General features: G+C 43.4%; 1 protein-coding gene across 10 annotated transcripts in view; it reads right to left on the reverse strand.

Moving 5' to 3' along the window:
* The window catches only part of HMBOX1 (homeobox containing 1), a 108691-nt gene that overhangs the window by 72557 nt on the left and 19086 nt on the right, over positions 1-17048 (reverse strand). The window contains exon 1 of one of the 10 annotated variants that reach the window (XM_010411393.4): positions 15590-15663. The exons of the other annotated variants lie outside the window; for them this stretch is intronic. The gene's annotated coding sequence lies outside the window, so the exon portion shown is untranslated. Of the gene's footprint in view, positions 1-15589; positions 15664-17048 lie in introns of those variants that run through there. 10 annotated transcript variants of the gene reach the window in all.

The following is a 17048-nucleotide window of genomic DNA, read 5'->3' on the forward strand; positions in this document are numbered from 1 at the left end:
TGGCTTTTGACGCATGGAAGGGGCCTGGGAAGGAGGGAGGCAGCAGAGCAGGTGACAGCTTTGGGACAGCACCGGAGGACTGTTACGGCAAAACTTTGCTAAATATATCAGCAGTGCAAAGTAGGTGGGTCAGAACATCCCTCCAAGAGAAATCCAGATTTGGAAGCATAGCCCAAGTGACAAGGTATAAGTTCAAAGGAGGTATAAGCACAAACATAAGGGCTTTAAGCAAAAGCACTCGGAGGATTTGGCATTTCCCTTCCCCCCTCACACATATATATTCAGCCAAAAGCACAACACAAGCCTGCAATGGAAAATACTCTTTAGGAAACAGGCAAGGAAAATAAATGGATGCACAGAGAGGTGAACTGACCTCCAGCCTCAACTGAAATTATTTAGGAAGCTCAGGACCAAATATAGACTGAGCTATTGGCCTACACCCCCTCACCTGTGAGTGGGCTGAGACTCAGCAACTCATTCTACATTTGACACCAAGCCTGGGTATTTCCTGAGCACACAGGACTGTCAGAGCTCTATAAACCAAAATACTGACTCCAATGTCAAGATCTGTAGAATCACAGAATCCCAGAATAGTGTGGAGTAGAAAGTTGCTTTAAAGTTCACGTCCTTACAACCCTGACACCTTCCACTATCCCAGGTTGCTCCAAGCCCTGTCCAACCTGGCCTTGGACACTTCGATCCAGGGGCAGCCACAGCTTCTCTGGGCAACCTGTGCCAGGGCCTCCCCACCTTCACAGCCAAGAATTTCTCCCTAATATCCAATCTAAACCTACTCTCTCTCAGAAAGAACCATTCAGGAAGACGAGGACAAGAAGCTGAAGTTTTATTATGGAGACTTCTGAAAAACTGATGAATTTCATTGGGCTGTGACAGAGTTCTGCTGAATCTTCGAACAGGAAATCCAGCTTCAGCTGTGGGTATGTATTGGAAGTGTTGATAAAAGCCAAAATTGCAGAACATTTGGAAATGCATAATTTAGTAGAGGACATTCAGTACAGATTCATAAAAGGAAGGTCATGCCTGACAAATCTGCTGAAATCCTTTTTATTATACGACCAAATCGTTAGGTTAGACAAGAGTGAAACAGTGGACATAAGTTATCAGGATCTCAGGAAAGCATTTGATTTTGTACCACTCAGGCTGATTTACAAAGTCATAAAGTATTGTGCAGGGAGAAGGAATTGAAATGGATTAAAGAACATTTTAGGGATAGGCACAAAGGCAACAGAGTGAGTGGAAGGAATCTGAAACAGAGAGGTGTAAAGGTCAGGCTGCTGCTAAAGGCATAAAAACAGGCTCTGAGAACAGTAAAACTTGAGCTCAGCTACCGTTTGAACGGCAAGAACACCTGAATTTGGTGGCAGAACTGCAGAAGGGTATTACTAGTGGTAGTAAATTTGGAGAAAATCAGGTGTAGAAAGGTGGCACTTGCAAAGGTGCTGCACCAACCTGTGGGATTCACCTGTACTAGAGCTGAGGTGTGAAGGGACCTTCTGGCTGGGAATCCACACTCAATTTAAAGAGGATTCAGTAATTTTATGGTCATTATTAAATCTGCAGCTATGCATGCTGTGGTAATGATTTGGGTAATTAAATCTGAAGCTTCTGGGAATTAAGCTGATGGCCTGAAAGGGTCAAAAAGAAAAGTCCTCTGGTGCTTAATCAGAGGAACAGCTCTGCAAGCTGGATGGGTGTATTAATTGTCTGATTCTGACCACGATGTGACACACAAAGCTACATCCAGTGGATCTCTGGGCTGATTCAGCTCAACTCTCCACAGAAATCACCACGATTTCATTCCTGTAGGACACACCAAAAGAAATCAGTGTGGCTTTGTTAGCCCCTCTCAGACAATTTTGCACAGACAAAAAGAACTCCCACTCATCCCGAGTTTTCCACGGGCTGCTGGTAATATCTCCTCCTGAAAACTGCCAATTAGTCTTGTGGCTGGTAGACTGGACACGAGCTCTGTTGCTTGATGATGATGCAAGGAGTTTTTATCCTTTGTCTTTTCTTTCCTAAGTGAGCAGCAAATCTTTACAACAATGTCCTCGTGAGCTGGGGTAAAATTCCCCATAGAAAACTGAGCCTCAGCTACTGCTACTTGGCTCAAGGTCAGCTGGGATAAAGATGAGAACAGAACATGGATCTTCTGATTCCCACTCCTGTGCCCTGAATTCCAGGCCACAGTGCTGCTGCCACCACCTGTGGGGACAGCCTTTCAATCTTGAAGGCTGTCAAAAGCCAGCAGCTTTTCTAAGCACTAAAAATCACTTTAAATAAACTTCAGTTTAAAAAAAAAAAAAAAGTTAGGGGAGAACAGGTGGACTCCTGTGACACCAGAATTCTTCAATGCACAAAGAATCTTTCATCTCGCTGTTCTACATGACACCTTTAAATATTCTTCTACATAAAGGCATGATATGCAAGAGCAAAAGAATAACTGAGAAACAGTAATCCCTAACAGATCAACTGTGCTTTATCTACACAGATTCTGCTTTCATAAAAGCACAGAGGAAAGAGGGGGAAAAAAAAAAAAAAGAAAGTACATTCTTATTGTTTTCTGAAGCTTAAAATAACCACAAAGTGAGAAAAATCAAAGCTGTTCCATAGAACAACTAGGAAAAAAAGTCTCACTGAGCATTTGAGAAAGACAGTAAACGGCAGAAGATGGAATTAGAGATGTAGTGAGTGCCATGGTCACCATGCTCAGATCCTAAATTTGGTCTGTGCTTAAACCAGGGTGGTTAAATGGAAGGATCTGCTAGAATGTATGTGCCCCATATATAATTATAGCTGTCACTGGCAGCAAAGGCTACAGTACTGGCTGCCATTACATTCTCCATTTTCACTTGCTAACTTCTCTGAAAACTTTCTTTTTTTCCATATATAATGCAAGTGGATGCAGGCAGTATCTGCAGGAAACCTGCTAACTGTGAGCCAGTCAGAAGGTAAAGGGATGGGAAGAATTAGGAACAAATCATCTGTACTGAACACAGGCAGAGTTGCCATCAATTTATTCTCAAAGCTGATTGATTATGGAGTTTTTGCACTTACAGAAACAAGCAGAAAATGCATCTACTATAGCTGGTTTTGAATCAAACATTTGTGCTCAGCTTTAACACAAGGTTCAGGCTGGTGCTGGGGGAAGCAACAAGAAAGTGGCCAAAATAATAGCTAAAAACCATTAATTTATTCCCCACGTTCAGATATTTTGTGTATTTCGAAGCACTGAGTGGTTCTGTAACATGAATGGGCTGCTGAGCTGGTTTTGCTCCCAAAATCAACCAGTGCCACATCAGGGTTTGTCCAAACCCTTTTTAACTCAACCTGTGTTATCTGCTGGAATGACAATCCACAGAAAAAAACTCTGTAACCCCCCCAAACTTCTCCCTAACCCAAAAGCTTCCTAGCCACAGTGCAGCTTATTCCCTAAACCCCCTCTACAGCAGCCTTTTCTTGGAGCTGTTTTCCTGAGCGGAGCTCTCCACCTTTTCCTACAGCCAAGGAACTGTAAGGTATCCACTTGTTCCTGTCCAAAGGGGTCAGGTGCCAGCTCAGAGGTTCAAAGGGATCCTCTCAGAGCAAGGCTGACGTGGCCTTCAAAGCTGCAGTCCAGTGTTGTAAGGAGATAACCAGAAACCATCCGAGGAGTTATTCCAGCTCTGCCTTTCATCATTTCCAAACACGTCTTTCTGTCTCCACGCCTCACCTTGTGTTTCAAAGATGTGGGAAGATTCTTTATATTTGGCCATTCAGACTCCTGGAAGGACGTTTGTATTTATAGGTTTATATATTTTTATGTACACATTTTATTTTAAACCCAAGTAAATGGTAGAGTCCATTAATCTCATCCCATTCAGTCGCACTCACAAACAAGAGAAGCAGCAGTTGGAGACAAACTCAGGACCCTGGTACATTTACACATGTGTCATTCAGGTATTAATTAAAGTTACAATAACTGTCAATTAAAAATAGGTGTAAGATCTTTTTGTGGTGTGGACGCCTCCATCCCTCGATTTCCACATGAGCCAGCAGCATCCTCCCAAAATATACTTCAAGAGTCATGGTTGTACCATGAAGGAACTGCATCTTCCCCCTGCAACACTGGCTGCTAACAAGTAAAATTCAGAAATATCTGCGCAGTATCTCCTGTGTATCAGTGACAAAACAATGAGCTGCTGTTAACAAGCTTCCAATTTTAAGGGCAAAGAATAAAAAAACCAAGTATTTTTAATTCACACGCGACTTCCACTTTGATTCTGGACTTTTAGGTAAGATTCCAGGCTTTCTCCAAGTGCATGGATATTGATCAAAAGGACAGCCAAGCCATCCAAAGGTCTACACCCCAAAATCCAGGTGGGAATAAGTGTAAAGCCTTTCCTATGCAAGCTTTTAGACCCATCCCAATCATCACCTTGCAGGTTTTCTTTGAGCTGGACAGGTACTGACTTGGAAAGTTACTCTTCCTGTCTGAAAACTAAAAATTTTCACTCCAGTTACTCAAGAGAAGTATCCAAGTTTGGAAATTGGATGTCCACCAGAGGACTGGAGGATATATAAATCAACACATCGGTCCTAAAATGTAAAAGCTACTGTTTAATGCAATATGCCAAAAATAAAATGTGAGTTCCTCTAGACAGTCTGCAACAGGCAATTATCTAAAAAACAATTTTTCACAAAGTTCTGCACATTCTTGCTGACCAACAATTCTGCTGCCAAGCACAGGAGACGGGAGGATGAATTTTTATCTTTTTAGTTAGTTCTAAGAATTTTATCCAAAATACTGACTTACAGAAAGGGATACTTTCAACTTCATTTATTACTTAGTTCTTTATGATTCTTTACACCCGGTTGATAATGCACTGGCACACTTATCTCTTATATAAATCTCTGTCACCATCCACCCAAGGATACAATTTGTTAAGCCAGTTTAACCCCTGCTGAAACATGACTTACCACTGAAAGCACAGCCAAATTCCCATGCCTGGGATCGGTCACAGAATTTAAACAAATCCTGCAAGACATTCCAAAGTTACAGCAGCAAGATTGCTGCAAGATCCTCTAGAGAACAGAACAGTACAAAAGTCACTGGCTATGAGTTCTCTCTCATCTTGTAGCCAAAATAGATGGATCTTCCTAGACTGACTTTGTATTAAAAAAAAAAAAAGTGATTATCACTGAATCCTGGGATGGTTTGGGTTGGAAGGGACCTTAAAGCTCATCTCATTCCACCCCCCTGCATGGGCAGGGACACCTTCCACTATCCCAGGTTGCTCCAAGCCCTGTCCAGCCTGGCCTTAGACATTTCCAGGGATGGAGCAACCTGTTCTACCTTTTCCCCTCTTGCTGCCACTGGATTATAAATAACGAGCTCTGCAGGAGAGGAGTGATGGAAACAGTGAAATACCCGGATCACTGGAAAGGGTTAATAATTACACAGTGCTGGCTGGTGTCCTGCAGTTCTCACCAAGGATTTGCACCAACAGAACCATTTCAGGATTTGAAAAAGAAAAGGAGAAGTGGGGTAACTCTGACAGTCTCTATTTTTAGGACCTCCTTTAGAATCCAAATCAGAAAGTGAAACATCTTAGCCATTCTCTCACTGTCCTCACACAGTTCACATTTGCTCTTATTTCAGCTCTTGGAGTCAAATGATTGGAGGTGAAAAAATAAAAGCTGTGAGACATAAAGTAAATAAATGCATCACATACCTTGCTATGCCCTTCACTTTGCCAAACCCTGACTTCATAAGAATTTATCTGGTATATCTGATGGTGTAAATAACAAACAGCAGTTAATATCAAAAGACTACTCAGCCTTAATACTTCAGAATATGAAGGTCTTGGCAAAAAACCAAACGGGATTGGTCCCAAAAAATTCTCTTAACCTGTAAAAAATTCGTTTAGAGCCATTTTTACCAGTGACTGAGACTAATCAGGCAAGAACCAGCAAGTGCCTTTGTTGAAAAGAGCTCACAGCAGAAGAGCTCCACAATAAGGACCAAGGATCATCAGGAAAATGGTAATGGAGAGGTTTGCGCAGGGGCAGACAAACGAAGCCTGTTGGCCCTGATGGCCCAAATCCTGCCAGTCAGTCTATAAATCACAGAATCATTTACATTGGAGAAGACCTCCAAGATCATCAAGTACAATATGTGACCCATCATGACCTTGTCACCAGCCCAGAGCACTGAGTGGCACATCCAGTCCTCCCTTGGACACCTCCACAGATGGAGACTCCAAACCTCCCTGGGCAATTCCAATGCCTGACAATCCTTTCCATGGAGAAACTCTTCCTGATGTCCAACCTGAACCTGCCCTGGCACACAGCTTGAGGCCATTTCCTCTCATCCTGTCCCTGTTCCCTGGGAGCAGAGCCTGACCCCTTCCCCCCAGCTGCCCCCTCCCGCCAGGGAGTTGGATAGAGCCAGAAGGTCCCCCCTGAGCCTCCTTTTCTCCAGGCTGAACAATCCCAAAAGCTGAAGCCCTGGGTGTGGTTTCTGCCACTTCTCCAGCTGCCAGATGAAGGCTGACTTTCTGCAAGGAGTCTTTTTACTGCCATCACAGACTGGTTCCTGGGCTCGTCTGCCAGTCTGACCCTGCAGGATCCGATGTTCTTAAACGGCCTGGGCACAATTTATGTGCAGCCATTCCGGAGCACGTGGATGCACTGTAAAACATGGAAAGGCAGGAAAGGCTCGCTCCACATCCACAAGGAGAAAACTGACACCATAAGTCAACATCCAGTTGGCTGGGGGAGAAAGGGGGATGACACACACATGCATATAAATGGATGAGATCACAGCCTCAGCGCCCGCTCTAAAGCAATCGAGTAAGACTAGCCCTTAATATTCTTAAAACGTTTTTATTTTTGAAATATAAGACGTGAAAGTGCCCCATTTTTCACTGGCTGAAGCCAAACTTGAAATAACAAAACAGTCCTAAGTAGTTAACAGGCTACAAAACTGCCCCTGATTTCCAGGCAGTGCTGCAGACTTGCAGAGTAACACTGTGTACCCATTAACTCCAAGTCCACAATTTGGCCAGAATTTGTTTTGCTGCATTACAGCCAAATCACTTTTTGTGTCTGTCTTCCTCCTACGTGGGATTGCCTGAGCAGAACAGGATGCCAATGCTGAAAGCACTGACTGTCTCAGACGTTACCATCTCTGATTAAGAAGGCCCTTTTATTGCAGGATCACTTAGACTTTACAGATAACTGTTGCTGCATTGAGATGAAGTTACTGGCAGGAAAAGCTTACGGCAACTCAGGGAACAGCAACCAGAATATTAAGACTCCCCAAGTGAGCTATTTCAGAAGTCCAGCACAGAAATTATTTTCCTAATATCCATTTTTTGCTGAAAATCAGATTGACTCTTTCTTGTACTCCCCACAGAAGATGAGAAAGCATCAAATTCCACATTGGGTTTGCACAACTCTTGGCAAGTGGGGTGGGTTATTGAAAGGTTCACTTTAAAGGTCCCTGCCCTTTCCTCCCACTGTAGGAATAGTCTCAGAACTCATCTCTCCATCCTTTTACTGCCACATTCTCAGCTTCTGCATGAACTTCACATCTTGTTTCCAGTCCTGTTCCTGCCCCACGCTCCCATCCCGATTTGGTTTGCTTGTCCAGCTGAGCAAGAGGAAGTGTGTGCTCCAGCTGGTCAGGAGCTGGATCTACATGGGTTGATGAACAGGGATCAAAGACTGCAGATCCCACATCCACATCTTTGAGGGACCAGACACGAAACACCACCAAGAATCAAGTGTTTCACAGCAGTGGGCAAGAAATGCTCATTTTTTATCAAGGCTGGCACATATCCTGAAGGACATCCTTTCCACTCCATTTTACATCTACCACTCCCTGTGTTATAAGTATGGGGAAACAGCTCTTACCACTTAATTTCCCTTTACCATTTGACATTTCTATTCCATCTCAACTTGTTTTTATTCCAAACGAATATCCCAATACATAAACCACCTCAGTAAGTTGCATCAGCCACCAACATAGGATTTGTTAGTCAGATATGGATGGAATTTTTTGATTCAGAATTAAAAATCTAATCTAGGATGTGGGACAGAAGCACCCAAAAGTGTAAGGTCATATGGACCATTAACTTCCTCCTTCCAGTTTTACAGATCTGAGCAGCAACAGTGTTTTGCATTCATGTAAAGGCTTTTTTACCTCATCAGAAAAAAATTGTTTTCTAACTTATTAAGCAGAGCTTAACATCTGCAGAACCTGGTTCTTGCATTGCTTTGTCACTTCCAGCCACTTGAGTGATGGCAGGGACAGCTATTTATCACCCCATCACCAAGGAACACAAACAGCAGCAAATAAATGACCTGACAATACAGAACTCAAGTGAAACTGAGAGTGACAAAACGTGGGGACCTCACTTTTGCCCTGATTTACAGTGCAGCATATTCAGTGGAAGTGCTGGTTCATCAACATGGGCAGAGTGTTTGTTTTAAAGTGGTACAAAAATAAAAAAATACACTTTAAAGAATTAATTATAATTTTTTTTGGGGGGGGGAAGGGAGGCCCTGCAGCATCTTTTACCCAAATACTGACAACTTTCAGCAGAGGCACTGCACTCTAAGCAGCACCACAGGTGTGATATTGTTGAAGATGGGAATTATCAGCTTCACCTCAAAACTGCTGCCTTTTTTCCTAAACATAAATATTTACACAGTGCTGAGAATGCGGAGTAATAAGCAAAGAGTTAATTACCAAAGGATTTAAGGTGCTCTTTAGAGTTGAGACAAAGCTATCATCATCCCATCGATGTCAACAAAGTGTAATAGAAAATCTAAACAGACCAGAATCTCTTGTCTGTGCTTATTCAATCTCCACTGTAGCTGCTCTTAGGCTGCAGTAAATCTTGTGGCCCAGAAACAAAAAAATGCAAGTGTGAGAGAGTTTTGGTTTTAATCACAAGAACACAGAGCAGCGTCTGCCTGCCTCGTTAGCTTGCGGAATTTAAACAGTGACCAAACCACTTGAACTCGTCTGCAAGACACACTCCACACTCAAATTAAAGAAATCTGCTGCTGAAGTCCTTCAGAGAGGAAATAAGAAATTCAATATGTATTCCATAGCTTAAAGCATTTTTCACCTTGACTACCAAACCAGGATTGCATTCACCATCAAAAAAACACTAGGAAACTACCTGAACTCATATTAGAATTCATAAGGGAAGATGTTAAGAAAAGGGTCTGAATTTCATTTTTATTGACTTTTTTAAAAGTTACATTAAAATTTTGATCAACTACTCCCAAACATAAACTTAGTACAATGTTACTTAAAATTACATGGAAAATATTTAGCAGCATTAGCTATTGCTGCTGTGTTTTGGGAGGCAAGGAAGGAAGGGAAATAAATCCCAGTGCTGGCTGGTGAAAGCTACAGCAGAAGCACCAGGAAGGAGAGTCAAGTGCTAAAGCACTTTTGCCCTCTTTGGCAGATATAAGGAATAATTTGTTCATTTATAAATGTAAACGTTACAGAATTTAAATGAGGATTTGTTGAATTATGTACCTGCTTCAGGACATATTCCTACCCCACTTCCCCTATCAGCTAAGCATTCCTGCTCCTGCCCAAAGAAAGAAATTAAGGAATTAACTTGAGCTGTACCTGTTTGCAAATAAACATGCTTCAAATAGTTACCAGCCAATGAAAATCAACCTGTCTTTAGGAAAATAATGAAAGTACAATCCCAAAACAAGATTAAAATCAATGATTTAAATCAAAGCTTCCCTCTTGCTGATGTAAATCAAAGTGATTTAAATCACCAGTTTTGATCAATTCACTCATTTGCATAGCATTGATCGTTTATCCCTTAAAATGTCATCTAGGGGCCAAAGTTAGCTGGGTATTTCTCTAAATCTCAATCCAGCCAGCATAAATAAAGCTTTTGTGTTCTTATTTAAAAATTTATAAAATTCCCTATCAGCTCTAACATTTCCATTCCCAATGTCTAATGATCTTTGGGCAGCCAAAGTGGTTTAAAAGATAAACGGATGCAATTCCGCAGTAATCCCGAGTACAAGCGGAGCCACATCCCACTGACAGGGCTCTGGAGACGTCCTGCCCATCACCAAACACGCAAACATGCTGACGGGACAAACAAGTGTTTACAAGATCCCTCAGCCCATCAATTCCCTTTAATACAGTTGGGTGGCCAGGGGTTATTGATCTATGGTGGTAAATTTTCACAGCAGGCTGTTTTCCTGCATTGATCACGGGAGCAAGGCAGGGATTAACATAGTGCAGGAGCTCCTTCATTCCAGGAAAACTGCCTTTGCTGAAGGCAACGCAAAGGTTGCCCAGACCTGGTCACCTGCCCATCCCTGGAAGTGTCCAAGGCCAGGCTGGACGGGGCTTGGAGCAACGTGGGCTAGTGGAAGGTGTCCCTGCCCGTGGCAGGGGGTGGAACTGGATGAGCTTTCAGGTCCCTCTAACCCAAACCACGCCATGTTGCTGGGGGGGAGGAATCCCAAAAACTCCCTATTATTCTATTCATCTCATGAAAACTGGATTTTCCTCCCAGTTCTCCCTGGCTTGCTTTGGTCTTTCCTACAAAAACTATTTTTGATTTGTACAATCCTTCACAGTTACCATCATTTTTGTCTCACTTCCTTCACCCTCAGACTCTTCACCTGAATTTTCCAGTGATTCTGATACTGTCCAAACCCTTTAAAATACCAACTCTTCTCCATGGTTCTACCTTCTCTCCTGCAGCTTCTGCTTCAAGGTACAACAAGGAAAGGAAATGCTGGAGAAACTGGAAGGAGGTGAGAGCACGAAGGATGAAAGGACAATATAGATTGAAGTCAAACAGTTACTGTGAGGGTGGTGAGGGGCTGGAATGGATTTCCCAGAGAAGCTGTGGCTGCCCCATCCCTGGAAGTGTCCAAGGCCAAGTTGGACAGGGCTTGGAGCAGCCTGGGATAGTGGAAGGCACCCCTGCCCATGGCAGGGAGGTTGGAATGGGATGAGTTTCAAGGTCCCTTCCAACCCAAACCTTCTGGATTCTATGAATTTTCAAGCACGTGAAGCTACTAAGAATTCAAACAATGCTCTGCTAGCACATTTTATGCAAATAACAGCTCTCAAAAACAAGGAATAACCACTGAGTGCTTTTACCTATTTTATTGGCATACAGAAAAACACGACTGTCTCGAGTACCAAGCAGGTTTTTTTTAAAAGCAAACATTTTAAGGCAACAGCACAAAGGCAATAATTGTATCCTGGTCACTTTGATCCAATTACAATACATTTTAAAGTATTACAGTACTTTGAAGATTAAATAGTGCTGCAGTTTCTCCATCTAAAGTGACCATGCTGGAAAGTTCCTGGTTAGAGAACGTCCGGCCTCGAATGCGTGAGCTTTTCCACTTGGGAGAGTCGAAGTGGATTTAGCAGGATTACCAGCACACTTCAGCATTTTCAGGATCAGAGCTTAAATGGTATCTCCGACACACATGTGGGACAAAAAACCAGTGGAGGAAAAAGAAATCTGTTCCTAAGAAAACCAGGAAGCTATCGATCCTAAGTAGCTTTATGCTTTTGACTTCAAACTAAGAGGGAAGGAATGAAAACAAATACTGTGTGTTTTAGTAGAAGAGTTTTATCAAAATCTATGTATTTATAATCTATTCAGTTATCATCAATTGGCAAATAAAACAAAATATGTAACAGGAAATTACAACATTTTTAGATGACGAAACTCAGATCATACTAAAGGCACTTACTTGTTCAGGACTGAACAAAAAACCCAAACTTCATAAATATTAAATGATTATGGTGACCTAAAATACCCTTGCTGGACAAACCACCAAAAAAACCCTACCTCAAATCCCTGTGTGTAGCAAACAGCATTTTTCCCGTTTTTAAAAAGCAGATGGAGTTTAGCTCCCTTCAGGAGAGAAAACAGTCCAGACCTAAGGAACAGGAAAAGTTAATATCCCAAAAAGAGAGCAGAAGCTCTCCTAAGCTCTGTACAGACATTTCCTGCCTCAAGATCTTAAAAATTCACTCCCCAATGCACTCAGAAAACTGGAGTTGTCATAAACTGATGCCCAGATTTGTTTCCCAACCTTTTTTTTTCTTGTTAAACTGCTCACAATTTATTTTTAACTACTGCACAGAAGCTGCATCTGTCGAGGATGCTCTTTTTGCAAGCAGAGCTCCTGCTCAAGAGACTGCAGGGAGACTTGCCTGCCTTGCCTTCAGCAGAGTTAAATCGTTTCTGAATAAGAAATTGTTCTTCTACACAGTAATTCCTATTTTAACCTTCACATCTCTGCCACCTACCCAAGTCCCACTGCTTTGTGAGGAAAAGGACATGCCCAGAGAAGCTGCCTCAGCCCTGGAAGTGTCCAAGGCCAGGCTGGACAGGGCTTGGAGCAACCTGGGATAGTGGCAGGTGTCCCTGCCCACGGCAAAGTGTGGGACAAGGTGGACTTTGAAGTCCCTTCCCACCCAAACCACCCCATGATTCCATGATTCCGTACTGCTGCTGTCTCTAATGTCTCACATGAGCTTAAAAGAAAGATTTAGAAGTAGATGGTCTATGTTTTAACTTGCATTTAGTGCCTTTAAAAGTTAAAGGAGTGCAACGAATGATGCCAGGACAAGCATTATCTACAAAGATAAACAAGCTCAAAATAGCTGGCAGAGCCCTGTCAGCCAGGAGCACCGGCCGTGGACACGGATCCTGCAGCAGGAGCAATTTACGAAGTTCCTTCCCAGCAATCTTCCAGAGACTCATCTTAAAGACTTCAGAGCAGGAACAACAAAGAAGTCAAACCAAATCCTATCATTGAAACAGCTGAAGGCCTTCACACAGGCATTACATTAAGAGCTCACTCCCAGCATGTCACTTCAGTTATTTCTGAGGTCCAGCCACACCATGAATACATGTTCTCACTTACAGGGTCTTTGCCCCCAAGGAAAAATCCCTGGAATAGACTCAAAACTGGGCAATACCCAAAGTGTGAGTGTCCAACAAGGGACATTTCCTCTGTGCAGCTCCAGGACAGTATCACCTGTCTCTGTGAGAGTGGCAAGGCCCTGGCTCGGGTTGCCCAGGGAGGTTACGGACTCCCCATCCCTGGAAGAGTTCCAGGCCAGGCTGGACAGGCCTGGAGCCTCTCTGCTCTGAAGCTGGGCTGGGAGAGCTGGGGGTGTTCACCTGGAGAAGAGAACGATCCAGGGAGAACTCAGAGCTCCTTCCAGGGCCTAAAGGGGCTCCAGGAGAGCTGGAGAGGGACTTGGGACAAGGCACAGAGGGACAGGACACAGGGAATGGCTTCCCACTGCCAGAGGGCAGGGATGGATGGGATATTGGGAAGGAATTCTTCCCTGTGAGGGTGAGGAGGCCCCGGCACAGGATGCCCAGAGAAGCTGTGGCTGCCCCTGGATCCCTGGAAGTGTCCAAGGCCAGGCTGGATGGGGCTTGGAGCAATGTGGGATAGTGGGAGGTGTCCCTGTCCACGGCAGGGGGTGGAACTGGATGAGCTTTAAGCTCCCTTCCATCCCAAACCACTCTGTGATTCCATAATCCTATGATTTCCTTGTCCTTGGTTCCTCATCCCACTGAAAGGCTGATCTCCGAGGAGCATCCAAATTTGGGATATGAGGTCCTAGAGCAGACACAGTAGTGCTGGGCTGTGTGTACACGAATCCCCAGCCAGCAGCACGATGCCAACCCCACATCCAGCTAAAGGATATCCATGGAGCAGGGCTGGAGCTGCCGCCACACGTGCCCTTGACTTCACAAACACAGCTGCAATACTCACAAGCAAAGGTGCATCTGCATCACTGCAGAGTCATGCAGTTTAAAAATAAAAGCTTGAAAATTACTTTCTAATTTGAAATAATTTAAATTAGAAAAACGATTTAAGATGCGTATTTTGCAAAAATTTTCCAAGGGAGAAGAATCTCAAGCCAGTGAAGCAGTGGAAGTCACTTGGTAAAAGCACTGGGAACCAGTGTGTGATGAAGTGCCAACCCACCTTTCAAGCAGAATCCTTGTCTGCAAGTACAAAAGAACAAACAATTTCTTTTTACTTTGCTTATTTATCTCAGTTCAATGACTGCTGCTTTCAAAGTTGAGGAATCAGCTGGGAATTCAGAAAGCAGGAAAAACAGTTTCTCGCTTTTAAATGAGGAATAAAAATAAGGTAAGTTGATGAGCTCTGCCAGCTCTATGGTTTTGAAGGACAAGGTAACCAGAAATTAGGTGAAATTTAGCTTAGCAAGACTCATTGTATTTAATAAATGTATTTTGGAAGAAAAGCTGTATTTTGACAGAAGTGTAACACAGCCTTAACATCAAGTAAAACTGCACTTTCAATTGAATTAGTTTCCATCCAAATGGAGCTTGACATGATTTTAAATAGGAATCAGCTGGGAAATATGCAGGATTAACCATGTTCTAATTCAGCATGTAATAAATGTATAGGAAGAGATGTAATTGCTCAGGTTACATCCTGACACCTGCTACAAAACCCTGAATTTCTCAGCAGAGCCCAAGAAATACAAGCGCAAAATAAAAGTAAGGATCAATTATTCAAACCAAAGTTTCCTGCCTGCTCTTTAAACCACTTTGATTTGCATCGATCCACGTGCTGCAGTGTCAACTTTGTACAATCACCCACCCTCTGAAGACACACTCAGGTCCATGCAGCATCCATGGCATGCATTTATTGGAGGAAGAGAACTTCTGGGATGGATTTCATGGATCTTACCTACCTGGGAGACAGACCTGCTTCTGCCCTGAGCAGCTAAAGGAAGGGGAGCAAAGGAAATTCTGGGAGAAAACAACACGACAACCAGAGGAATTTGAGCCTCACTGTTCAAAATGAGAAATTCAAATAAACAAATGCATCATTCCTTTAGGAAGAAACATGCAAATTAAAATCAAACCACCTTTTACTGCCACCTTCTAAAAATATGAACTAGAAGGGGTAGGGCATGAGTTTTGTGTCACATGGAATATAAAGGAAATGTTCAAACAGGTGTAATAAGTTGTTTAGAAATTATTAAACTGCTTTAAGCAAGCAGAGTTAGTCACTCCCGCACTAGGAAGCTGCAAAAGCAATGTCAAGAAATTTAGGGGGCAACTTACTGTCAAGAAGTAGAGAAGGTTTTAAGTCTAAATGAGGAATAAGGCAATTGATGAAATTTCATATCAGATCTATTCAAGACACCAAGATAAGACATCAACACTGTCAAAAGCCAAGGCCAGAGATTTCCAAGAGCCACACTAGCAAACTCAAAGAGGATGAAAAACTTCAGGTTTTTGGACAGCTGTTTAAGAGAGTTTTATTTTAAAACAAAGGACCAGTAATGTGCAACCTTTCCATGCATATCTGATTAATATGAAGCAGCCTTGAGGAGAAGGACCTGGGGGTGGTGGTGGATGAGAGGCTGGACATGCCCCATCCATGTGCATTCACATCCCAGAACCCCCCCTATGCCCTGGGCTGATCCCCCAGCATGGGCAGCAGGGGAGGGGGGATTCTGCCCCTCTGCCCATCTCAGGTGAGACCCCACCTGCAGAGCTACTTCCAGTCCTGGGGTCCAACAGCAGAAGGACATGGAGCTGCTGGAGAGAGTCCAGAGGAGGCCACAGAGATGTCCCAAGGGCTGGAGCCCCTCTGCTCTGGAGCCAGGCTAGGAGAGCTGGGGGTGTTCACCTGGAGAAGAGAAGGATCCAGAGAGACCTCAGAGCCCCTTCCAGTGCCTAAAGGGGCTCCAGGAGAGCTGGAGAGGGACTTGGGACAAGGCATGGAGGGACAGGACACAGGGAATGGCTTCAAACTGTCAGGGGGCAGGGTTAGACGGGATATCAGGATGGAATTGTTGGCTGTGAGGGTGGGGAGGCCATGGCACAGGTGAAGCTGTGGCTGCCCCTGAATCCCTGGAAGTGTCCAAGGCCAGGCTGGACAGAGCAGCCTGGGACGGTAGAAGGTGTCCCTGCCCATGGCAGGGGGTAAAGTGGAACACAATGATCTTTAAGGTCCCCTGCCACCCATTCCATGATTCCACAACCTTGCACAGGTGAACACTGCAGCACTGCATTCCAAGAGCCACATTTGCAGGCAATGGGGTTTGAATACATCCCATGGTATCCCAGGACTGGAATGGCCTGGGAGAACTGGGGCACCATGTTTGCTGTGCAAAGCATTTCCAGGGTATTTTCAGGGATGCTCTCCAGTGGCCTTGTCTACACAAATTGGAAGGATTAAACCAGACCTCAGAGCAATTTAAATAAATCTGCACAACCTTAGTGTCACTGAGTGCCTCACAACGCTTCATCTGAAATTGGTTCCCTATCAGCTTAAATTTGTGTCTCCACATGTAGGAGCCCTCCTGAGCACAGGAGGCAACACCCACAAATTGACCTCTAACCACTGCCATGCACAGAAGTAAAAGTGATTTATACCTGGTTATAATTTCACCCAGTGCAAGGTGGGTACATATATAAATAAACATAAATTTTATGTACATACAAATGCATTTGCGTGTATATAAACTATACCCAAATACAGGAAAAGAAGCCACCCACTTGTGCTCCAAATCTCTAAGCTTCTCCCAGCCATTCCATAAACCCCACAACCAAAGCCAGATCCACTTTATGTTTTTATAAAGTCTGCAACTAAACCTTAAAATAAATAAATAATAAAAGGTCATAATTCATCATCCTGACATCAAATCAGCAGATTGGGACTCCAGTATATCAGAGTGATGGATATAGACTTGTTTTAAGGATGGTTTAGTCTGCACTATGCCAGAACATTTATTGTTGCTTTTAAGACTGTTTCCTTTCCACGATGTTTCAAATGAAAGCAACAGTCTTCTTTTCCCTTAACTGCCTGTCTGAGAATCCACTATTCAGCAAAAAGAATTTTCCCCCAAAAAATCATGACTAGGGAAGCAACAGGACAGTGAGTACTAGAAAACACAATTTCTTGTTTTTCCTTATTTTCTCTTGCTTGCCAGGTGATCTAAT

This window comes from Corvus cornix, chromosome 3 (assembly GCF_000738735.6).
Source record: "Corvus cornix cornix isolate S_Up_H32 chromosome 3, ASM73873v5, whole genome shotgun sequence".
Lineage (NCBI taxonomy): Eukaryota > Metazoa > Chordata > Aves > Passeriformes > Corvidae > Corvus > Corvus cornix.